A 25,237-nucleotide genomic window follows, 5' to 3' on the forward strand; every position below is an offset into this window, starting at 1 on the left:
CGGGTCTCAACTCTCCAGGTTTAAGGTATTCTTTCTTCAGCTAAAACATGCATGTGGAACCCAGAGTATGATCAACCGTGTGATTGGGAGACGTGTTCAAATATGTCTCAGTTTTCATCCCCTGGTACTTCGGTGCAACATTCCAGACGCTTTACTAACACTCTCCCCACTTGGAGAGTCAGTCCCTTTAACCTCCTGTTTCGCCCAGTTTGCAATTTCTGCAGAAGATGAACAGGAATAGTGAGAACCAATGAGAGGCTAGCTGGAGGTGTCTGGACGGGCAAATTTAACTCTAATTTCCCACCAGGAAGAGGAAATAGCCAAAGGCTCAGCGTGCCGTACCGGAACCAGATTAGGGCCTGAAGCAATCCTGCGGTGTGGCGGCCAGCTCACAAGAAAGCGAGTTGAAGAAAGGAGCTCAGGGGCACTGTAATTCACAAACCTGCAGAGTTATAAATGACAGCTATCGTCCAAAAATAGACTGAAGTAAGGCTGCCAAGAGGACTTGAAAATAGGGCAGAATTGCAGGAAACCGATTTCAGGAGGTAGACTGGAATTGCATTGAAAGCATAGGAAAAGAGGCAGAACGTCCACAATGATGCACTTGGCCAAAAAGGGCGTATGCGTTTTTTCCTGAATATATTCAGGAAAAAACGCATACGCCCTTTTTGGCCAACCAAGCAAGCTTGCAAAGGAAATCTGCACTACAATGAAGTCTCACTTCCCCCCGGTCAAAAGGGCCATCTGAAAAAAGTGTAAAATCCAGAAAGGCAACAGGCCATTGAGAACTGGGAGCCTTGTTATGCTGATGGGCGGGATGTAAATTGCCAACAGACACTCGGGAGAAGTGTATGGTGTTTCCTGAAACATCTAAAAAACAAAGCAACAGAGCCTAGGGCACTTCCACTTATGGTCCTATAGCTTAGGGAAATTAAAATCAAAAAGACACAGCCACCCCAAAGTTTGGAACGGCTCTGTTTACAAGAACCTCGTTTACAGTACAAGTTCAACATCGCAGAAAGTGAAAAATGGATAAAGAAGTTGTGGTATTCACTTACAAAGCAATATCACTCAGAAATGAAATCTATGTCATCAGACCCTTAGCAGCACAATGAGTGGATTCAGGTATGATGATTCTAACTGAAATAAGTCACACAGAAAAAGAAACATCATAAGATATCAGTAATACACGGAATGTAAACTTGGCTACACAGGAACTGAATTACAGAACAGAACAGGGTCTCAAATTTAGAAAACCAACTTATGCTTGCTTAAGCGTAAAGGTGAGTTGGGGTGCTGCATAAAACCAGAGATTGAAATGAGCACAGATAAAGTTCCTTAAGCCAAATATGGAATAGACAAGAGCTACTCCTTGCTCAACGAAATGGACTCAACACCGCATATTAAACGCCTAAGAATGTACCTGACTAGTAAGTATCTTAAAACCTATGGATTGCTATGTCTCCGAAAGAGAATCAAGCATGTGTACAGGGGCATAAACGCAGCAGTGATAGGATTGGAGAGGTTCAGTGAGCAAATGAAGACCCTTTGAAGTCATATTGCATGGTACCCATTCCACGGGTTTCAACTACCCAGGTTTAAGGTATTCTTCCTTCAGCTAAAACATGCATGTGGAACCTAGAGTATGATCAACCATGTGATCGGGAGACGTGTTCAAATATGTCTCAGTTTTCGTACGCTGGTACTCGGGTGCAACATTCCAGACGCTTTACTAACACTCTCCCGACTTTGAGAGTCAGTCCCTTTAACCTCCTGTTTGGCCCAGTTTGCAATTTCTGCGGAAGATGAACAGGAATAGCGAGAACCAATGAGAGACTAGCTGGAGGTGTCTGGACGGGCAAATTTAACTCTCATTTCCCACCAGGAAGAGGAATTAACCAAAGGCTCAGCGTGCCGTGCCAGAACCAGATTAGGGCCTGAAGCCATCCTGCGGTGTTGCGGCCAGCTCAAAAGAAAGCGAGTTGAAGAAAGGAGCTCAGGGGCACTGTAATTCACAAACCTGCAGAGTTATAAATGACAGCTATCGTCCAAAAATAGACTGAAGTAAGGCTGCCAAGAGGACTTGAGAGCGGGGCAGAATTGCAGGAAACCGATTTCAGGAGGTAGACTGGAATTGCATTGAAAGCATAGGAAAAGAGGCAGAACGTCCACAATGATGCACTTGGCCAAAAAGGGCGTATGCTTTTTTTCCTGAATATATTCAGGAAAAAAAGCATACGCCCTTTTTGGCCAACCAAGCAAGCTTGCAAAGGAAATCTGCACTACAATGAAGTCTCACTTCCCCCCGGTCAAAAGAGCCATCTGAAATAAGTGTAAAATCCAGAAAGGCAGGACAGGCCATGGAGAACTGGGAGCCTTGTTATGCTGATGGGCGGGATGTAAATTGCCAACAACCACTCGGGAGAAGTGTATGGCGTTTCCTGAAACATCTAAAAAACAAAGCAACAGAGCCTAGGGCACTTCCACTTATGGTCCTATAGCTTAGGGAAATTAAAATCAAAAAGACACAGCCACCCCAAAGTTTGGAACGGCTCTGTTTACAAGAACCTCGTTTACAGTACAAGTTCAACATCTCAGAAAGTGAAAAATGGATAAAGAAGTTGTGGTATTTACTTACAAAGCAATATCACTCAGCAATGAAATCTATGTCATCAGGCCCTTAGCAGCACAATGAGTGCATTCAGGTATGATGATTCTAACTGAAATAAGTCACACAGAAAAAGAAACATCATAAGATATCAGTAATACACGGAATGTAAACTTGGCTACACAGGAACTGAATTACAGAACAGAACAGGGTCTCAAATTTAGAAAACCAACTTATGCTTGCTTAAGGGTAAAGGTGAGTTGGGGTGCTGCATAAAACCAGAGATTGAAATGAGCACAGATAAAGTTCCTTAAGCCAAATATGGAATAGACAAGAGCTACTCCTTGCTCAACGAAATGGACTCAACATCGCATATTAAACGCCTAAGAATGTACCTGACTAGTAAGTAACTTAAAACCTATGGATTGCTATGTCTCCGAAAGAGAATCAAGCATGTGTACAGGGGCATAAACACAGCAGTGATAGGATTGCAGACGTTCGGTGAGCAAATGAAGTCCCTTTGAAGTCATATTGCATGGTACGCATTCCACGGGTTTCAACTACCCAGGTTTAAGGTATTCTTCCTTCAGCTAAAACATGCATGTGGAACCTAGAGTATGATCAACCGTGTGAACGGGAGACGTGTTCAAATATGTCTCAGTTTTCGTACGCTGGTACTCGGGTGCAACATTCCAGACGCTTTACTAACACTCTCCCGACTTGGAGAGTCAGTCCCTTTAACCTCCTGTTTGGCCCAGTTTGCAATTTCTGCGGAAGATGAACAGGAATAGCGAGAACCAATGAGAGACTAGCTGGAGGTGTCTGGACGGGCAAATTTAACTCTCATTTCCCACCAGGAAGAGGAATTAACCAAAGGCTCAGCGTGCCGTGCCAGAACCAGATTAGGGCCTGAAGCCATCCTGCGGTGTTGCGGCCAGCTCAAAAGAAAGCGAGTTGAAGAAAGGAGCTCAGGGGCACTGTAATTCACAAACCTGCAGAGTTATAAATGACAGCTATCGTCCAAAAATAGACTGAAGTAAGGCTGCCAAGAGGACTTGAGAGCGGGGCAGAATTGCAGGAAACCGATTTCAGGAGGTAGACTGGAATTGCATTGAAAGCATAGGAAAAGAGGCAGAACGTCCACAATGATGCACTTGGCCAAAAAGGGCGTATGCGTTTTTTCCTGAATATATTCAGGAAAAAAAGCATACGCCCTTTTTGGCCAACCAAGCAAGCTTGCAAAGGAAATCTGCACTACAATGAAGTCTCACTTCCCCCCGGTCAAAAGAGCCATCTGAAATAAGTGTAAAATCCAGAAAGGCAGGACAGGCCATGGAGAACTGGGAGCCTTGTTATGCTGATGGGCGGGATGTAAATTGCCAACAACCACTCGGGAGAAGTGTATGGTGTTTCCTGAAACATCTAAAAAACAAAGCAACAGAACCTAGGGCACTTCCACTTATGGTCCTATAGCTTAGGGAAATTAAAATCAAAAAGACACAGCCACCCCAATGTTTGGAACGGCTCTGTTTACAAGAACCTCGTTTACAGTACAAGTTCAACATCGCAGAAAGTGAAAAATGGATAAAGAAGTTGTGGTATTTACTTACAAAGCAATATCACTCAGCAATGAAATCTATGTCATCAGGCCCTTAGCAGCACAATGAGTGCATTCAGGTATGATGATTCTAACTGAAATAAGTCACACAGAAAAAGAAACATCATAAGATATCAGTAATACACGGAATGTAAACTTGGCTACACAGGAACTGAATTACAGAACAGAACAGGGTCTCAAATTTAGAAAACCAACTTATGCTTGCTTAAGGGTAAAGGTGAGTTGGGGTGCTGCATAAAACCAGAGATTGAAATGAGCACAGATAAAGTTCCTTAAGCCAAATATGGAATAGACAAGAGCTACTCCTTGCTCAACGAAATGGACTCAACATCGCATATTAAACGCCTAAGAATGTACCTGACTAGTAAGTAACTTAAAACCTATGGATTGCTATGTCTCCGAAAGAGAATCAAGCATGTGTACAGGGGCATAAACACAGCAGTGATAGGATTGCAGACGTTCGGTGAGCAAATGAAGTCCCTTTGAAGTCATATTGCATGGTACGCATTCCACGGGTTTCAACTACCCAGGTTTAAGGTATTCTTCCTTCAGCTAAAACATGCATGTGGAACCTAGAGTATGATCAACCGTGTGAACGGGAGACGTGTTCAAATATGTCTCAGTTTTCGTACGCTGGTACTCGGGTGCAACATTCCAGATGCTTTACTAACACTCTCCCGACTTGGACAGTCAGTCCCTTTAACCTCCTGTTTGGCCCAGTTTGCAATTTCTGCAGAAGATGAACAGGAATAGCGAGAACCAATGAGAGACTAGCTGGAGGTGTCTGGACGGGCAAATTTAACTCTCATTTCCCACCAGGAAGAGGAATTAACCAAAGGCTCAGCGTGCCATGCCGGAACCAGATTAGGGCCTGAAGCCATCCTGCGGTGTTGCGGCCAGGTCACAAGAAAGCGAGTTGAAGAAAGGAGCTCAGGGGCACTGTAATTCTCAAACCTGCAGAGTTATAAATGACAGCTATCGTCCAAAAATATACTGAAGTAAGGCTGCCAAGAGAACTAGAAAGCGGGGCAGAATTGCAGGAAACCGATTTCAGGAGGTAGACTGGAAATGCATTGAAAGCATAGGAAAAGAGGCAGAACGTCCACAATGATGCACTTGGCCAAAAAGGGCGTATGCGTTTTTTCCTGAATATATTCAGGAAAAAACGCATACGCCCTTTTTGGCCAACCAAGCAAACTTGCAAAGGAAATCTGCACTACAATGAAGTCTCACTTCCCCCCGGTCAAAAGGGCCATCTGAAAAAAGTGTAAAATCCAGAAAGGCAGGACAGGCAATGGAGAACTGGGAGCCTTGTTATGCTGATGGGCGGGATGTAAATTGCCAACAGCCACTCGGGAGAAGTGTATGGTGTTTCCTGAAACATCTAAAAAACAAAGCAACAGAGCCTAGGGCACTTCCACTTATGGTCCTATAGCTTAGGGAAATTAAAATCAAAAAGACACAGCCGGAGGAAGGCGGAAGATGGCGGAAGAGTAAGACGCGGAGATCACCTTCCTCCCCACAGATACACCAGAAATACAACTACACGTGGAACAACTCCTACAGAACACCTACTGAAGGCTGGCAGAAGACCTCAGACCTCCCAAAAGGCAAGAAACTCCCCACGTACCTGGGTAGGGCAAAAGAAAAAACAGAGACAAAAGAATAGGGACGGCACCTGCACCAGTGGGAGGGAGCTGTGAAGGAGGAAAAGTTTCCACACTCTAGGAAGCCCCTTCGCGGGCGGAGACTGCGGGAGGCGGAGGGGGGAGCTTCGAAGCTGCGGAGGAGTGCACAGCAACGGGTGCGGAGGGCAAAGCGGGGAGATTCCCACACAGAGGATCGGTGCCGACCGGCACTCACCAGCCCGAGAGGCTTGTCTGCTCACCCGCCGGGGCGGGCGGGGCTGCGAGCTGAGGCCGGAGCGCAGGGAGAGGACTGGGGTTGGCGGCTTGAACATAGCCTGAAGGGGTTAGTGCACCACAGCTAGCCGGGAGGGAGTCCGGGGAAAAGCCTGCACCTGCAGAAGAGGCAGGAGACTTTTCCTTCCCTCTTTGTTTCCTGGTGCGTGAGGAGAGGGGTTTAAGAACGCTGCTTAAAGGAACTCCAGAGACGGGTGCGAGCCGCGGCTAAAAGCGCGAACCCCAGAGACGGGCGCGAGCCGCGGCTGAAAGCGCAGAATCCAGAGACGGGCGCGAGCCGCGGCTGAAAGCGCAGAATCCAGAGACGGGCGCGAGCCGCGGCTGAAAGCGCGGAATCCAGAGACGGGCGCGAGCCGCGGCTGAAAGCGCGGAATCCAGAGACGGGCGCGAGCCGCGGCTGAAAGCGCGGAATCCAGAGACGGGTGCAAGCCGCGGCTAAAAGCGCGGACCCCAGAGGCGGACGGGAGACGTTAAGGCTGCTGCTGCCGCCACCGAGGGGCCTGTGTGCGAGTACAGGTCACTCTCCACACCCCTCCTCCGCGGAGCCTGTGCAGCCCGCCACTGCCGGGTTCCCGGGATCCAGAGACAACTTCCCCGGGAGAGCGCACAGCGCGCCTCAGGCTGGTGCAAAGTCACGCCGGCCTTTGCCACCGCAGGCCCGCTCCGCACTCTGTGCCCCTCCGTCCCCGCCGGCCTGAGTGCGCCGGAGCCCCCAATCAGCGGCTCTTTTAACCCCATCCTGTCTGAGCAAAAAACAGACGCCCTCCAGCGATCTACACGCAGTGGCAGGGCCAAATCCAAAGCTTAGCCCTGGGAGCTGTGAGAACAAAGAAGAGAAAGGGAAATCTCTCCCAGCAGCCTCAGAAGCAGCGGATTAAAGCTCCACAATCAACTTGATGTACCCTGCATCTGTGGAATACCTGAATAGACAACCAATCATCCCAAATTAAGGAAGTGGACTTTAGGAGCAAGATCTATGATTTTTTCCCCTTTCCTCTTTTTGTGAATGTGTATGTGTATGCTTCTGTGTGAGATCTTGTCTGTATAGTCTTGCTTCCACCATTTGTCCTAGGGTTCTATCCGTCCATGTTTTTTTTTTTTAATTTTTTTTCTTAATAATTAATTTTAATAACCTTATTATACTTTACCTTCGTTCTTTCTTTCTTTCTTTCCGTCCTTCCTTCCCTCCTTTAGACAACGAATCATCCCAAATTGAGGAAGTGGTCTCTGACAGCAAGATTTAGGATTCTTCCCCATTTACCTCTTTTAGTGAGGGTGTATGTGTATGCTTCTGTGTAAGATTTTGTCTGTATAGCTTTGCTTCCAACATTTGTCCTAAGGTTCTTTCCGTCCCTTTTTTTTTTTTTCTAAATAAGAAGTTTTTAATTCAATAACTTTATTATACTTTATTTTATTTTTACTGTATCTTCTTTCTTTCTGTCTTTTTTCCTTCTTTCCCTCCTTCCTTCCTTCCTCCCTCCCTCCCTCCCTCCTTTCTTTCCTTCTTGCCTTCTTTCCTTCTTTGCTTCTTTCTTTCTTTCTTCCTTCCTTCCTACCCTCTTTTCCTTCTTTCTTTCCTCATACTTCTACTAATTCCCTCTACTTTTTCTCCCTTTTATCCTGAGCCTGTGGATGAAAAGCTTTTGGTGCTCCAGCCAGGAGGCAGGGCTGTGCCTCTGAGGTAGGACAGCCAACTTCAGGACACTGATCAACAAGAGACCTCCCAGCTCCACATAATATCAAACGGCGAAAATCTCCCAGAGACCTCCATCTTAACACCAGCACCCAGCTTCACTCAACGACCAGCAAGCCACAGGGCTGGAAAACCTATGCCAAACAACTAGCAAAACAGGAACACAACCCCACCCATTAGCAGAGAGGCTGCCTAAAATCATAATAAGGCCACAGACACCCCCAAACACACCACCAGACGTGAACCTGCCTACTAGAGAGACAAGATCCAGCCTCATCCACCACAACACAGGCACTAGCCCCCTCCACCAGGAAGCCTACACAACCCACTGAACCAACCTTAGCCACTGGAGACAGACATCAAAAACAGGAGGAACTACAAACCTGCAGCCTGCAAAAACGAGACCCCAAACACAGTAAGATAAGCAAAATGAGAAGACAGAAAAACACACAGCAGATGAAGGAGCAAGATAAAAACCCACCAGACCTAACAAATGAAGAGGAAATAGGCAGTCTACCTGAAAGAGAATTCAGAATAATGATAGTAAGGTTGATCCGAAATCTTGGAGATAGAATGGACAATAGATTGGACAAAATGCAAGAATCAGTTAACAAGGACCTAGAAGAACTAAAGATGAAACAAGCAACGATGAACAACACAATAAATGAAATTAAAAGTACTCTAGATGGGATCAATAGCAGAATAACTGAGGCAGAAGAACGGATAAGTGACCTGGAAGATAAAATAGTGGAAATAACTACTGCAGAGCAGAATAAAGAAAAAAGAATGAAAAGAACTGAGGACAGTCTCAGAGACCTCTGGGACAACATTAAACGCACCAACATTCGAATTATAGGGGTTCCAGAAGAAGAAGAGAAAAAGAAAGGGACTGAGAAAATATTTGAAGAGATTATAGTTGAAAACTTCCCTAATATGGGAAAGGAAATAGTTAATCAAGTCCAGGAAGCACAGAGAGTCCCATACAAGATAAATACAAGGAGAAATACGCCAAGACACATATTAATCAAACTGTCAAAAATTAAATACAAAGAAAGCATATTAAAAGCAGCAAGGGAAAAACAACAAATAACACATAAGGGAATCCCCATAAGGTTAACAGCTGATCTCTCAGCAGAAACCCTACAAGCCAGAAGGGAGTGGCAGGACATACTGAAAGTGATGAAGGAGAAAAACATGCAGCCAAGACTACTCTACCCAGCAAGGATCTCATTCAGATTTGATGGAGAAATTAAAACCTTTACAGACAAGCAAAAGCTGAGAGAGTTCAGCACCACCAAACCAGCTTTACAACAAATGCTAAAGGATCTTCTCTAGGCAAGAAACACAAGAGAAGGAAAAGACCTATAATAACGAACCCAAAACAATTTAGAAAATGGGAATAGGAACATACATATCGATAATTACCTTAAATGTAAATGGACTAAATGCTCCCACCAAAAGACACAGATTAGCTGAATGGATACAAAAACAAGACCCTTATATATGCTGTCTACAAGAGACCCACTTCAGACCTAGAGACACATACAGACTGAAAGTAAGGGGATGGAAAAAGATATTCCATGCAAATGGAAGCCAAAAGAAAGCTGGAGTAGCAATTCTCATATCAGACAAAATAGACTTTAAAATAAGGACTATTAAAAGAGACAAAGAAGGACACTACATAATGATCAAGGGATCGATCCAAGAAGAAGATATAACAATTGTAAGTATTTATGCACCCAACATAGGAGCACCTCAATACATAAGGCAAATACTAACAGCCATAAAAGGGGAAATCGACAGTAACACATTCATAGTAGGGGACTTAAACACCCCACTTTCACCCATGGACAGATCATCCAAAATGAAAATAAATAAGGAAACACAAGCTTTAAATGATACATTAAACAAGATGGACTTAATTGATATTTATAGGACACTCCATCCAAAAACAACAGAATACACATTTTTCTCAAGTGCTCATGGAACATTCTCCAGGATAGATCATATCTTAGGTCACAAATCAAGCCTTGGTAAATTTAAGAAAATTGAAATTGTATCAAGTATCTTTTCCGACCACAACGCCATGAGACTAGATATCAATTACAGGAAAAGATCTGTAAAAAATACAAACACATGGAGGCTAAACAATACACTACTTAATAATGAAGAGATCACTGAAGAAATCAAAGAGGAAATCAAAAAATACCTAGAAACAAATGACAATGGAGACACAACGACCCAAAACCTGTGGGATGCAGCAAAAGCAGTTCTAAGGGGGAAGTTTATAGCAATACAAGCCCACCTTAAGAAGCAGGAAACATCTCGAATAAACAACCTAACCTTGCACCTCAAGCAATTAGAGAAAGAAGAACAAAAAAACCCCAAAGCTAGCAGAAGGAAAGAAATCATAAAAATCAGATCAGAAATAAATGAAAAAGAAATGAAGGAAACAATAGCAAAGATCAATAAAACTAAAAGCTGGTTCTTTGAGAAGATAAACAAAATAGATAAACCACTAGCCAGACTCATCAAGAAAAAAAGGGAGAAGACTCAAATCAATAGAATTAGAAATGAAAAAGGAGAGGTAACAACTGACACTGCAGAGATAAAAGAGATCATGAGAGATTACTACAAGCAACTCTATGCCAATAAAATGGACAATCTGGAAGAAATGGACAAATTCTTAGAAATGCACAACCTGCCAAGACTGAATCAGGAAGAAATAGAAAATATGAACAGACCAATCACAAGCACTGAAATTGAAACTGTGATTAAAAATCTTCCAACAAAGAAAAGCCCAGGACCAGATGGCTTCACAGGCGAATTCTATCAAACATTTAGAGAAGAGCTAACACCTATCCTTCTCAAACTCTTCCAAAATATAGCAGAGGGAGGACCACTCCCTAACTCCTTCTACGAGGCCACCATCACCTTGATACCAAAACCAGACAAGGATGTCACAAAGAAAGAAAACTACAGGCCAATATCACTGATGAACATAGATGCAAAAATCCTCAACAAAATACTAGCAAACAGAATCCAACAGCACATTAAACGGATCATACACCATGATCAAGTGGGGTTTATTCCAGGAATGCAAGGATTCTTCAATATACGCAAATCTATCAATGTGATAAACCATATTAACAAATTGAAGGAGAAAAACCATATGATCATCTCAATAGATGCAGAGAAAGCTTTTGACAAAATTCAACACCCATTTATGATAAAAACCCTGCAGAAAGTAGGCATAGAGGGAACTTTCCTCAACATAATAAAGGCCATATATGACAAGCCCACAGCAAACATCATCCTCAATGGTGAAAAACTGAAAGCATTTCCACTAAGATCAGGAACAAGACAAGGTTGCCCACTCTCACCACTATTATTCAACATTGTTTTGGAAGTTTTAGCCACAGCAATCAGAGAAGAAAAGGAAATAAAAGGAATCCAAATTGGAAAAGAAGAAGTAAAGCTGTCACTGTTTGCAGATGACATGATCCTATACATAGAGAACCCTAAAGATGCTACCAGAAAACTACTAGAGCTAATCAATGAATTTGGTAAAGTGGCAGGATACAAAATTAATGCACAGAAATCTCTGGCATTCCTATATACTAATGATGAAAAATCTGAAAGTGAAATCAAGAAAACACTCCCATTTACCATTGCAACAAAAAGAATAAAATATCTAGGAATAAACCTACCTAAGGAGACAAAAGACCTGTATGCAGAAAATTATAAGACACTGATGAAAGAAATTAAAGATGATATAAATAGATGGAGAGATATACCATGTTCTTGGATTGGAAGAATCAACATTGTGAAAATGACTCTACTACCCAAAGCAATCTATAGATTCAATGCAATCCCTATCAAACTACCACTGGCATTTTTCACAGAACTAGAACAAAAAATTTCACAATTTGTATGGAAACACAAAAGACCCCGAATAGCCAAAGCAATCTTGAGAACGAAAGAAGGAACTGGAGGAATCAGGCTCCCTGACTTCAGACTATACTACAAAGCTACAGTCATCAAGACGGTATGGTACTGGCACAAAAACAGAAAGATAGATCAATGGAACAGGATAGAAAGCCCAGAGATAAACCTATGCACATATGGACACCTTATCTTTGATAAAGGTGGCAATAATGTACAATGGAGAAAGGACAGCCTCTTCAATAAGTGGTGCTGGGAAAACTGGACAGGTACATGTAAAAGTATGAGATTAGATCACTCCCTAACACCATACACAAAAATAAGCTCAAAATGGATTAAAGACCTAAATGTAAGGCCAGAAACTATCAAACTCTTAGAGGAAAACATAGGCAGAACACTCTATGACATAAATCAAAGCAAGATCCTTTCTGACCCACCTCCTAGAGTAATGGAAATAAAAACAAAAATAAACAAATGGGACCTAATGAAACTTCAAAGCTTTTGCACAGCAAAGGAAACCATAAACAAGACCAAAAGACAACCCTCAGAATGGGAGAAAATTTTTGCAAATGAAGCAACTGACAAAGGATTAATCTCCAAAATTTACAAGCAGCTCATGCAGCTCAATAACAAGAAAACAAACAACCCAATCCAAAAATGGGCAGAAGACCTAAATAGACATTTCTCCAAAGAAGATATACAGACTGCCAACAAACACATGAAAGAATGCTCAACATCATTAATCATTAGAGAAATGCAAATCAAAACTACAATGAGATATCATCTCACACCAGTCAGAATGGCCATCATCAAAAAATCTAGAAACAATAAATGCTGGAGAGGGTGTGGAGAAAAGGGAACACTCTTGCACTGCTGGTGGGAATGTGAATTGGTTCAGCCACTATGGAGAACAGTATGGAGGTTCCTTAAAAAACTACAAATAGAACTACCATATGACCCAGCAATCCCACTACTGGGCATATACCCTGAGAAAACCAAAATTCAAAAAGAGTCATGTACCAAAATGTTCATTGCAGCTCTATTTACAATAGCCCGGAGATGGAAACAACCTAAGTGCCCGTCATCGGATGAATGGATAAAGAGGATGTGGCACATATATACAATGGAATATTACTCAGCCATAAAAAGAAACGAAATTGAGCTATTTGTAATGAGGTGGATAGACCTAGAGTCTGTCATACAGAGTGAAGTAAGTCAGAAAGAAAAAGACAAATACCGTATGCTAACACATATATATGGAATTTAAGAAAAAAATGTCATGAAGAACCTAGGGGTAAAGCAGGAATAAAGACGCAGACCTCTTAGAGAACGGACTTGAGGTTATGGGGAGGGGGAAGGGTGAGCTGTGACAGGGCGAGAGAGAGTCATGGGCATATACATAGTAACAAACGCAGTAAGGTAGATAGCTAGTGGGAAGCAGCCGCATGGCACAGGGATATTGGCTCGGTGCTTTGTGACAGCCTGGAGGGGTGGGATGGGGAGGGTGGGAGGGAGGGAGACGCAACAGGGAAGACATATGGGAACATATGTTTATGTATGACTGATTCACTTTGTTATAAAGCAGAAACTAACACACCATTGTAAAGCAATTATACCCCAATAAAGATGTTAAAAAAAAAAAAAAAAAAAAGACACAGCCACCCCAAAGTTTGGGATGCCTCCGTTTACAAGAACCTCGTTTACCGTACAAGTTCAATATCACAGAAAGTGAAAAATGGATAAAGAATTTGTGGTACTTACGTACAATGCAGTATCACTCAGCAATTAAATCTATGTCATCAGGCCCGTAGCAGCATAATGAGTGGATCCAGGTACGATGACTCTAACTGAAATAAGTCACACAGAAAAAGAAACATCATAAGATATCACTAATACACGGAATGTAAACTTGGCTACACAGGAACTGCATTCCAAAACAGAACAGGGTCTCAAATTTAGAAAACCAACTTATGCTTGCTTAAGTGGAAAGGTGAGTTGGGGTGCTGTATAAAACCAGAGATTGAAATGAGCACAGATAAAGTTCCTTAAGCCAAATATGGACTAGACAAGAGCTACTCCTTGCTCAACGAAATGGACTCAAAACCCCATATTAAACGCCTAAAAATGTACCTGACTAGTAAGTATCTTAAAACCTATGGATTGCTATGTCTCCGAAAGAGAATCAAGCATGTGTACAGGGGCATAAACGCAGCAGTGATAGGATTGGAGAGGTTCGGTGAGCAAATGAAGACCCTTTGAAGTCATATTGCATGGTACCCATTACACGGGTCTCAACTCTCCAGGTTTAAGGTATTCTTCCTTCAGCTAAAACATGCATGTGGAACCCAAGTATGATCAACCATGTGAACGGGAGACGTGTTCAAATATGTCTCAGTTTTCCTCCCCTGGTACTCGGGTGCAACATTCCAGACGCTTTACTAACACTCTCCCGACTTGGAGAGTCAGTCCCTTTAACCTCCTGTTTGGCACAGTTTGCAATTTCTGCGGAAGATGAACAGGAATAGCGAGAACCAATGAGAGGCTAGCTGGAGGTGTCTGGACGGGCAAATTTAACTCTCATTTCCCACCAGGAAGAGGAAATAACCAAAGGCTCAGCGTGCAGTACCGGAACCAGATTAGGGCCTGAAGCCATCCTGCGGTGTTGCGGCCAGCTCAAAATAAAGCGAGTTGAAGAAAGGAGCTCAGGGGCACTGTAATTCACGAACCTGCAGAGTTATAAATGACAGCTATCGTCCAAAAATAGACTGAAGTAAGGCTGCCAAGAGGACTTGAAAATAGGGCAGAATTGCAGGATACCGATTTCAGGAGGTAGACTGGAATTGCATTGAAAGCATAGGAAAAGAGGCAGAACGTCCACAATGATGCACTTGGCCAAAAAGGGCGTATGCGTTTTTTCCTGAATATATTCAGGAAAAAACGCATACGCCCTTTTTGGCCAACCAAGCAAGCTTGCAAAGGAAATCTGCACTACAATGAAGTCTCACTTCCCCCCGGTCAAAAGGGACATCTGAAAAAAGTGTAAAATCCAGAAAGGCAGGACAGGCCATGGAGAACTGGGAGCCTTGTTATGCTGATGGGCGGGATGTAAATTGCCAACAGACACTCGGGAGAAGTGTATGGTGTTTCCTGAAACATCTAAAAAACAAAGCAACAGAGCCTAGGGCACTTCCACTTATGGTCCTATAGCTTAGGGAAATTAAAATCAAAAAGACACAGCCACCCCAAAGTTTGTAACGGCTCTGTTTACAAGAACCTCGTTTACAGTACAAGTTCAACATCGCAGAAAGTGAAAAATGGATAAAGAAGTTGTGGTATTTACTTACAAAGCAATATCACTCAGCAATGAAATCTGTGTCATCAGGCCCTTAGCAGCACAATGAGTGGATTCAGGTATGATGATTCTAACTGAAATAAGTCACACAGAAAAAGAAACATCATAAGATATCAGTAATACACGGAATGTAAACTTGGCTACACAGGAACTGAATTACAGAACAGAACAGGGTCTCAAGTATAGAAAACCAAGTTATGCCTGCTTAAGGGGGAAGGTGAGTTGGGGTGCTGCATAAAACCAGAGATTGAAATGAGCACAGATACCGTTCCATAAGCCAAATATGTAATAGACAAGAGCTACCCCTTGCTCAACGAAATGGATTCAACAATGAGGTATCACCTCACACCTGGTAGAATAGGCATCATTGAAAATCTACAAACAAAAAATGCTGGAAAGGGTGTGGAGAAAAGGAACCCTCTTCCACTATTGTTGGGAATATAAATTGATACAGTCATTATGGAGAACAATATGGAATTTCTTAAGAAACTAACAATAGAATTACCATATTATACAGCAATCCCAGTACTGGACATATACCCAGACAAAACCATAAATCAAAAAGAGTCATTCACCGCAATGTTCATTGCATCACTATTTACAATATCGAGGTAATGGAAGCAACCTAAATGCCCACAGACAGACGAATGCATAAAGCTGTGGTACATATATAAAATGGAATATTACTAAGCCATGAAAAGGAATGAAATTGGGTCATTTGTAGAGACGTCGATGGATCTAGAGACTGTCATACAGAGTGAAGTAAGTCAGAAAGAGAAAAACAAGTCTTGTATATTCATGCATATATGTGGAACCTAGAAAAACTGTACAGATTAACCATTTTGCAAGGCATAAATAGAGCAACAGATGTAGACAACAAACGTATGGACAACAAGGGGGGAAAGCTGTTGGGGGGTGGTGGTGGGAGGAGTTGAGAGACTGGGATTGGCATGTATACATTTATATGTATAAAATAGATAACCAATAAGAACCTGCTGTATAAAAATATAAAATAAAATTCAAAATTAAAAAGAAATAAAATTTAAAAAATAAAACAGAAAAAACAATTATTCCCTGCACATACATGTATTTATATGAATAAATTATTTCCATGCTTATATCTGTAAATACAAAAAAGAGGAATAAAATCTACCTTGAACCAAAAACGAAAAAGAGAAAAAAAACACAGAACCCACCAGTTACACAGAGGAAAACCGTATCAGGGCACTTGCTCCAGTTGTAAACAATTCTGAAGTTGGTCAGTGGTGGGGAATCGTCTCCCATTCAGCCAGCAGCCCCCACGCAACAAGCGTCCTCATTGCAAAGCTGGGGCACCGTGCCGAGGCATCTGTGAGTAAACGTGAGCTGAGCCCCAGGCCAGTTGCTGCTGAACTATTCTCACCCGTCCCAGGTAAAACACCTGAATATATACAAGGACTTGAAAGCCTAGAGGAAGGGCCATAGAGCCACACGAGTGACAGCATGCCGGCCGACTTGGTGCCTGCAGCCAGCCAGGATGGTCCTGGCCCTGGGTGCTCTTCTGGAAGATTTCCATTTCCCTGCCTGAGATACCCGTCCTGTCCCTGCCCCCACTGCTTTTTTCCTTCCTCACCTCTGCCCAGGGAGAAATCCAGCAGCAGGTATGGGTGACACATCCTCTTCTTTAGCAGGTGGCAGCCTGGCAACTGCTGCAGAAAGTCCAGCAGAGCCCCACTCACACTGGGCCACCCACAAAGCCGTGGCCTCTCACTCCCTCCCACCAGCCCAGCCCCGAGACTGCTGACAGGGCAGAGAAAATGGCGTCAGGCACGGCTGCAGGGGCTCTTGCTGCCTGGAGTGGTATTTATATTGATCTCAACCCAGGCACACCTGGGGAGGGCTGGCCGGCACGGTAAGGCTGCCCAGGTCAGCCAATCATCACCCCTCAGGGGCTCACAGTTGCAGAAAATGGAACTTGCTGAACCGGCCAGGTCCAAGGAACAGGTGTGGGCTCCTGAGAGTCAGGATAGACAAGGGGCTGCAGCTTTGGCTTGTTTTCTAATCATTTTATCTGGCCCATGAGTGGGAGACAACTTCAAGAAAACCCTCTCCTAATGAGAGGAACCCAGGAGTCAGGGAGAGGAGGGGTGGGTGGTGGTTGGAGACAGAGGCCTGGTGCCCCGGGTGCAGTGGAAGTCTCTGGAAGACCAGGTGGAGGGAGGCCTCACGGAGTGATGCCCAGGGTCACAGACCTGTCGCAGCTGCTGTTTGTTAGTTCAAGTCCTGCTCTGAGGTGCTCTGTGTCAGCTCTGAGCGACAGGTGAGCTGGGGGTGCTCTGCAATGAGGGCTATGTGCACGGTTCCTGTGTGCCCAGCCCTGCCACGGTACCTGCAAGGGTAGCTCTGTATCCTGGGAGGGGCCTGACCACGAGAGCCCCGTGGGCTGGGGTGGGGGTGGGGTACCTGCCCAGGTGAGCTCCATATTCTGGGATTGGTCTGACCACGAGAACCCCATGGGCTGCTGGGGACCTGGTAAAGGATGTCAGGACAGTCAGTGAAGCCACCGAGGATATACCTCCAGTTGCTCCTAATTCCTACACCCTGCTGGTCATTCTACCAACCACCAGGACATGGTATTCTGTATTAGTCTTCAATGATGCCTTCTTTTGTATTCCATTAGTCCCAGAGTCACAAGAAATTTTGGCTTGTGAGTGGCAGGACTCAACATACAACTAAAACAATACTTCCGGGCCGTCTGGCCCCAAGGGTGCAAAAATTCCCACACCATCTTTGGGGAAAGCTTAGCTAAAGACCTAAAAGTTCTACCTCTGGAAAAGGAAACCCTCCTTCAATATGCAGACGACATTCTGATCACCAGCCCTACTAAGGAGGCCTCTGAACTACCAAGCCAATAAAGGATAGAAGTTGTCCAAGAAAAAGCTCAAATATCACAGACTGCGGTGACCTGCCTGGGCTTCATTCTCACAGAAGGTCAGAGAAGCCCATCCCAGGAAAGGGAAGAAACCATTTTCAGCCTTACCCCTTTCTAAAACTAGAAGACAGCTTAGGGGTTCCTGGGGAGGCCAGGGTTTGCTGCTTCTGGATCCCTAACTACAGTCTACTAGCTGGGCCTCTATATGAAACACTGAAAGGAAAAGATGATGATCCTTTTGAATAGAATCCAGAAGTGGCCTTTCAAGAATGGAAAGAGCAGTCAATTCAGACCCTTGCCCTGGAACTCCCTAATTTAGCTAAACCCTTTGACCTTTACATTCCCGGTGAAAGGTGAATCGCCATTGGAGAATTAGTGCAAAAACTGGGACCACTTGAAATGGAACAATGCAAGAATGCCATCCAGGTAGGATAAACTACGGTCACTAAGGGGCTTGGCCCACTGCCACATCTGGCCAAGATACTGGCGGTATCTAAAAACCTGGAAATCAGCAGCCCAAAAGGCCACCTCCCTCCTAAGGGAAAAGGACCCCACGTGGTGATCCTAACCACCAACCATGCCCTGAAGTTGCAGGGTTCGCTCCGTGGGCACACTGACCTCGAGTGAGGAGGCCCTCCAACTCCAACATCCAGAGAGATAACCGGGGGCAACAGGGCACCATGACGACTCGTGTGAACATCACTTGACCTGGAGTTTCTCTCATAAAACAACAAGAGTGTGTCCCAAAAGAGTAGACTACTGCTTGCAGGACTTACTGCACCCAGAGGGGAGCTAATAATCTTGGTGGGGGAACAGTATACCACACTGTCACCATAGAAAAGCCTACAGACACCGTGATGATGGTGGCCAATAAGACCGGCTGGACTCCTGTTTACTTCAAAAGGCTGTTGACTCAGTAGCCATCATGGTCCTTGATCACCACTGACCCTGGACTGTCTGGGAGTTGAGCGGGCAGGGCTCTGACACCTGGTGCTGTTTGTACGTTAATTCAGGGGCCTAACTGAAGAAAGCGCAGACTACTGGTCAGAGCATCTAGGCTGGCAGAGACGGTCAGCCTAAGGTGGCCGAACAAATGTGGGGCGGGGTGAAACCGGCCCCCACAGCGTCTCTGCACATCTCTTTCCTGGACCCTTAAAGGTCATTAGAATCTATAACACTTCCAATGCTGGTGCTCAGGTGGACGAGCAGGGAGGCAGGGGTCCTGGGGACAATCAATGTCACCGGGAGGCTGCTGGGGAGAAGCTCTGACCCTCGCCCCAGGGTATGAGGGCTCCCAACTCAGCACTCAGCAGTTACAGAAGAAGGGTCTGCACCCTCAGCACTCCAAGAATGAGGAACGGGACAAAAGGCAGAGGAGGGGTTTGTCCCCAGCAAAGCCCATTAAAAATCCCTGGGAGATAAAAATAGAATCTGGGCAATAAAGTCAAGTCTAACCTTTTTTATCCTTTGTGCTTTGTCTAATTTCACGTGCTCCTAGGGTCCCGCATGCAGAGGTTCCACACCCGGCACTTCAGACCAGATTTCCCAGTGCAGAATGGCTGGGTCGACACCTCAGCTCCTGGGGCCCAGTGCAGACTCCACGATATAGAGCCTGAGCTACAGCCAACCCGGCCCTCGAGAGCTCCGCCGCCTCCCTCCCTCCCACTGACTCTGACAGGATCTCTACACAGCAGCCCAGCCCACAGCCCACGGGGTAGTGCATGCTCTCACCTCTCCATTCTCTGATCAAAATATAAAGTTTCCTTTGCTTGTGAACCAAACTCAGTCTCGATCTGTTGGCCCCAATGACACTGGGCAGGGGGACACTTGTTGGGGTCCACTCTGGAGGATCAGTAACAGAAATTGAGACTATTGTAACCTCAATGAACAGATGTGTGAGCCAAACTGTAGTTAACATAGAACAGTGTATAAGGCTCGGGTAAAATAAGATGTTTTTAACACTTCCATTTGATATTTCCATCACTTTTTATAAGCAAGTTCAGTGAAAAGGTTTGTCTTATTTGTCAGGTCAATATTAGAGAAACGAAGTGATTTCTTTCCAAGGATGTACAGCTAATAATCTTGGTTAAACCTTCAATCTTGTTTTAAATGCTTTTCCATTGAAAATGATACCTCTCTTTCAGCTCCCCCATTTCTGAGAAGTATAAAATCTTATAATTTATTATTACCAAAGGGGAAAGGTGGGAGGAGGGATAAATTAACAGTTTGGAATGAACACATACACACTGCTATGTATAAAATAGATCATCAACAAGGAACTACTGTATAGCACAGGGAACTACACTCAACATTTTGCAATAACCTATAAGGGGAAATAATCTGAAAAAGAATAGATATTTTTATTGACATCATCTATCAATGACAGTTAAAGTGTAGCCTAAGGGAAGCTGGTGGTGAGTGCTTCTGACCCTGAAGACTTCAATCATCTAAAGTTTGGACTCTGCCTACTTCCCAAGGCCCTTAATGAACATATGTGTAGCCGTAGCTTAAAAACTTCCCCAGTTTGGGTTTCGGGGAGACACTGATTTTGAAAAAGCCCTGGTGTTCTCCTTACATGAATGGGACTCTTCCTACTGCTAAAACATGTCTGTCACACCCAGAGGATGGTATACCGTCTGATCGGGAAGAGTTTGGAAAAGGCATCTCATCTCCTCATCTCCTGGTGCTCGGGTTCACCCCTCCAGCGTCTTTACTAACAGTCTCCCCACTTGGAGATGTCAGCACTGTCAACATCCTGTTGCGTACAGTTTGGAATTTGTCCAGAGGATGAAGCGGAAGGATGAGGAACAATGAGAGACAAGTCCTAGGTGTTCAGACAGGCACATGTCACTCTAATTTCCAATCAGGAAGACGAATTGACCAAAAGCTAGGGTTGCCCATGGAAACAGTATAGGGCTTGAGGAAATCCCGCTGCTTTGTGGCCAGTTCCCATAAACACGAGTTGAACAATGGAACTCAGGGGCAGTAAAATTCACAAAACTGCAGAGTTGAAAATATCCATCACTGAAAAATGTCTTGAGGAAAGTCAGAGAAAAGGACTTGTAAGCAAGGGAGAATGGCAGGAAAGGGATTTGAGGAGGTAGAAAGGACTCGCCATTAAGCACAAGAAAAGGAGCTGAACATTGCCAACATTGCAGTTGGCCAAAAAGGGTGTATGCGTTCTTTTCTGTATATATTCAAGAAAAGGGCATACACTTTTTTAGCCAACCAAACAGGTGGGCACTGGAAGTCAATACTACAAAAGATATCACTTTGCATCAGTCAGAAGAGCCATCCTCATAAAGCGTAAACAACAGAAATGCAGGACAGGGCAACGAGAAGAGGGAGCCCTGTGAGACTTATAGTGGAAATGTATATTGCCAACGGCCATTCTGGAGAAGTGTATTGTGTTTACTAAAGCATCTAAAAAATGAGCTACAGAGCATAGGGCACTTGCACTCATGGGCGTATATCTTGGGAAAAACAAAAATCGAGAGGACACAGGCACCCCAATGTTTACCCCCTCTCTGTTTAAAAGATCCTCGACTAGGATATAACTTAAATGTCTCTGGAGGGAAAAAATGGATAGAGATGTGGTACTTAGGTAGAGTGGAATATTATTCAGCCTGGAAATCAATGAAATATGGCCAGTTGTAACAACTCCGGAGGAGTTACGTATGATCATTCTAAGTGACAGAATTCAAAAAGAAAAAGACACATATCATAAGATATCACTTAAAGGTGGAATCCAAAATGGCTACACATGAAATAAATTACAAAACAAAAACATAGTCAAATATGTAGAAAACACGCATAAGGCTGCTAAACGGGAAAGGTGGGGAGGGGTGAGGCATCATCCAGGAGGTTGAAATTAGCAAAGATACCATTCCAAATACCAAACTGATAATCAACAAGGCCTACACGGTAGCTAAAAGAACTGCACTCAGCACACTCAAGTCACCGGAAAAGAATATATACGACTGGTAAGAATCTGAAAAAGAATTTATTGATGTCTCTCTGTACGTGAATCAAGTGGATGTACAGCAGCAAGAAACAGAGCTTTGAAAATCAGCTGTAACCAATATAGTAATAAATTGAAAAAAATAAACGACAGAGAGACAGAGAAAACCTCTTACAACTTTTCCTCAGGGACGGTGATGCAACATGGATTGAACACATCTAGACCCACAGCAGGATGAGACATAAGGCTGGAAACTGTTTGCGCTAAGAGAAATGTGAGGTTGGGTGAGGAAATGCACACCCTTTAAAGTAATACTACCTGGTACCCATTCAATGGGTCCCAAATCTGCAGGTTCAAGGGATCTTCCTACAGCTAAAACATGCATGGAAAACCCAGAGGACTGTACACCATGTGATCGGGAGATGTGTCTAAAATGCACCTCATTTATCCTCTCCTGGTGCTCCTGTTCACCATTCCAGCCACGCTACTTAGAATCTCCCCACTTGGAGAATCAGCACATTTAAACTTCTGTTTCACACATTTTGCAAATTGTGAGGAGGATGAACGGGAAGAGGGGGAACCAATGAGAGAAGAGTTGTAGGGGTTTGGACGGGCACATATCACTCTAATTTCCCATTAAGAATAAGAATTAAAGAAAGGCTCAGCCTGCCTCGCCGGAGCCAAAATAGGGCCTGAAGCAATCCTGCGGGTTTGAGGCCAGCTCACAAAAGAACAACTTAAAAAATGGAGCTCAGGGTCACTGCAATTCACAAACCTGCAGAGTTATAAATGAAAACTAACGTCCAAAAATATGTTGAGGTAAGGCAAAGAAGAGGATCTGAATGCAAGACAGAATTGCAAGAAACAGATTTCAAGAGATAGATTGGACTCGTCTTTAACGCACATGAAAAGCGGCAGAATTTCGACAATGATGCAGTTGGCCCAAAAGGGCGTATGCGTTTTTTCCTGATTATATCCAGGAAAAAACGCATACGCACTTTATGGGCAACGAAGCAAGCAAGCAATGCAAATGTGCACAACAAAGAAGTCTCACTTCCCCCCGGTCAAAAAGGCCATCCTAAAAAATTGTAAAAACCAGAAATGCAGGACAGGCCATGGAGAACAGGGAGCCTTTATACACTGATGGGCAGTGTGTGAACTGCCGAGAGCCACTCTGGAGAAGTGTATGGTGGTTCCTAAATCATCTAAAAAACAGAGCTACAGAGCATAGGACACTTCCAATCATGGGAGTATATCTAGGGAAGTCTAAAAATCAACAAGACACAAGCACACCACAGTTTAGGGCTACTCTGTTTACAAGAACCTCAACTTCAGTACACCTTAAATACCCCAGGAAAGAGAACAATGGATAAAGAAGATGTGGTACTTATGTACAATGGAATATCTCTTCACCATGAAATCAATGTAATAAGGCTAGTAGAAGGATAAAGAGTGGATTTAGGTCCGATAATACTACTTGAAATAAGTCAAACAGAAAAAGAAACATATCATAAGATATCACTTATAGAGGGAGGGTAAATATGGCTGCACAAGAAATGAATTACAGAACAGAACAGTGTCTCACATTTAGAAAACACACTTATGTCAGCTTAAGGGGAAAGGAGAGGTGGGGTGATGCATAAAACCAGAGTTTGAAATTAGCACAGATACCGTTCAATAAACCAAATAGGTATTAGACAAGATCTACACCTTGCTCAATGAACTGGCCTCAACACACCCTATACACCGCAGAGAAATATATCTGAGTAATAAGAATCTTAAAACCCATGTATTGATATATCTCCATAAGGGAATCAAGTGTGTGCAGAGCGGCACAAACACAGCAGTGAAAATGAGCTAAACCCCATTATAGAAATAAATTTTAAAAACAAAACGCTGAAACAATGAAAGAGAGAAAAATTCTTACAAAATTCGCTCAGGGGCTGTGATGCAACCTGGATTGACCACATATAAACCCACAGCTGGATAAGACATAAGGCTGGACACTTGGGGCTGACAGGATTGGTGAGCTTTGGTGAGCAACTGCCGAAAGTTTAATGCAATACTTCATGCTACTCAGTCCAAGGGTCCCAACACTCCAGGTTGAAGGGAATCTTCCTACAGCTAAACCATGCTTGGGAAACCCAGCGACTGGTATACCATATGATCGGGAAAGGTTTCTAAAACGCACCTCATTTTTCCTCTCCTGGGGCTCCGGATCGACATTCCAGCCGCTTTACTAACAACATCCCCACATGGAGTCAATGCCTTTAAGTTCTGGTATCGCACAGTCTGCAGTTAGTGCAGAGGATGAATGGGAATAGGGGGAACCAGTGAGAAACTAGCTGTAGCGGTTTCAATGGGCACATGTCACTCTAATATCACATCAGTAAGAAGAATTAACCAAAGGGACAGCAAGGTGCCCCAGAAGAAAAATAGGGCTTCAAGGAATCCTGTGGTTACGGGGCAAGACCACAAAAATAAGAGCTAAAAAATGGAGCTAAGGGCCACTGCAATTCAAAAACCTGCAGAGTTATAAAGGCCAACTATTTTTTAAAAATATATTGAGGTAAGGCTATGAAGAGGCATTGAAAGCAAGGCAGAATTGCAGGAAACCGATTTCAGGAGGTAGACTGGAATTGCACTGAAAACATATGAAGAGAGTCAGAAACTCAACAATGATGCACTTGCCCAAAAAGGGCGTATGTGTTTTTTCCTGAATATATTCAGGAAAAAACGCATACGCACTTTTTGGCCAACGAAGCAAGCTTGCAAAGGAAATTTGCACTACAATGAAGTCTCACTTCCACCTGGTCAAAACGGCCATCTGAAAAAAGTGTAAAATCCATAAAGGCATGACAGGCCATGGAGAACTAGGAGCCTTCTTATGCTGATGGGCGGGATGTAAATTGCCAACAGCCACTCTGGAGAAGAGTATGGTGTTTCCTGAAACATCTAAAAAACAAAGCAACAGAGCCTAGGGCACTTCCACTTATGCTCCTATAGCTTAGGGAAATTAAAATCAAAAAGACACAGCCACCCCAAAGTTTGGGACGGCTCTGTTTACAAGAACCTCGTTTACGGTACAAGTTCAATATTGCAGAAAGTGAAAAATGGATAAAGAACTTGTGGTACTTACGTACAATGCAATATCACTCAGCAATGAAATCTATGTCATCAGGCCCGTAGCAGCATAATGAGTGGATTCAGGTATGATGATTCGAACT

General features: G+C 43.8%; 1 long non-coding RNA gene across 3 annotated transcripts in view; it reads right to left on the bottom strand.

The window, feature by feature from the left end:
* Positions 1–25,235, bottom strand: part of LOC307181364 — a 374,608-nt gene extending 349,373 nt beyond the window's left edge. For 2 of the 3 annotated variants that reach the window (XR_013826592.1, XR_013826593.1), the window contains exon 1: positions 25,154–25,235. This is a non-coding gene — a long non-coding RNA (uncharacterized lncRNA). Of the gene's footprint in view, positions 1–25,149 lie in introns of all 3 variants that reach the window. The other variant, XR_013826594.1, reaches the window with a different exon arrangement.
* Between the last annotated feature and the right edge of the window lie 2 nt (positions 25,236–25,237).

Source organism: Stenella coeruleoalba, assembly GCF_951394435.1.
Source record: "Stenella coeruleoalba genome assembly, contig: scaffold_160, whole genome shotgun sequence".
Lineage (NCBI taxonomy): Eukaryota > Metazoa > Chordata > Mammalia > Artiodactyla > Delphinidae > Stenella > Stenella coeruleoalba.